The sequence below is a fragment of the Eimeria mitis genome, genomic scaffold (assembly GCF_000499745.2).
Source record: "Eimeria mitis Houghton genomic scaffold, Emh_scaff206, whole genome shotgun sequence".
Lineage (NCBI taxonomy): Eukaryota > Apicomplexa > Conoidasida > Eucoccidiorida > Eimeriidae > Eimeria > Eimeria mitis.
The window spans coordinates 7,817-8,900 of record NW_013570383.1 but is presented as its reverse complement, the minus strand read 5'-3'; the positions used below and the strand labels follow the sequence as shown (position 1 = coordinate 8,900).

At 36.9% G+C, this 1,084-nt stretch overlaps 1 protein-coding gene across 1 annotated transcript in view; it reads left to right on the top strand.

Annotated features, from left to right (window-relative positions):
- Nucleotides 1-1,084, top strand: part of EMH_0003380 (uncharacterized protein) — a gene marked incomplete at both ends in the record, with an annotated part of 4,097 nt that overhangs the window by 1,397 nt on the left and 1,616 nt on the right. The gene's annotated exons all lie outside the window — the stretch shown is intronic.

Sequence of the window (1,084 nt, the reverse complement as noted above, 5' to 3'; positions counted from 1 at the left end):
TTCTCCCCCAGAGACCCACAACTCACTGCCAGGGCATATGCAAGCAACTGCGACGCCGCCTTAGATTTAGCTTCGCCTCTGCTCACCATCAGGGGTTTGTTTGTTTGTTTGTCTCTTCTTTCTCTTCTCTCTTCTCGTTGTTTCTTTCTTTTCTTTGTTTTTATTTATTCTCTTTCTCCTTGTTGTCTCCGCTTTTGTTGTTTGTCTCCTTCTTGCTGTCTCTCTTTTTTTTTGTTTTTTTTCTTCGTTCGTCTCCTTCACATCTCTTTTCTCTTTTTCTTTGTTTGTTGTCTCCCTGTGGTCTCTGCGTCGTTTGTCTCCTTCTCCTGTCTCTTCGTGTTTTCTCTATTTGTTATATGTCTCCCTCTCTTCTCCTTTTGTTTATATTTCTCCTTATTCTCTCTCTGCTTTTTTTCTGTCTCCTTCGCTGTTGTGTTTTTCTTTTTTTTTCTGTTTTCTCGGTCTCGTTTGTTTGTCTCTGTTCTATCTATCTTTCTTGTTTCCGTCTTTTCTTTGTCTCCCTCTCCTTTATATATCTCTTTGTTTTGTTTTTCTTTGTTGTTTGTCTCTCAATTATATCTCTCCCCCTCCCTTTTGTCTCTTCTTCCTTTTGGTGTCTTTCTTCTTTTTGGCCCTCTCCCCACTGTCTCTGCAGTGACAGCCGCAGCAGCAGCAGCAGCAGTAGCAGCAGCAGCAGCAGCAGCAAGAGTGCTGCAGCAGCTTGTTTGTTTTTTTTATGTGTGTCTGTACGCAGCGTCTCCTCGCCGGGTTTTACGTTTTACTTATTTTCGCACCAAGGCAATTTCTTCTCTCTTGGAGTGTCTGCGATGTGGGTCCCCTCATTGTCTGTTATATATATATATATATATATATTTAGCCATTATATCTTGTATCGTGCAGCTACAGACAAAACATAGACAGTATGTTTTATATGCGCCTATATATAATTATACAAATATCTATAAATACATAGAAACTTACGCAACACTTTATATATAATATAGTTATATATAACTAAACATATATATATATATATATATATATATATATATATATATATATATATATATATATATATATATAT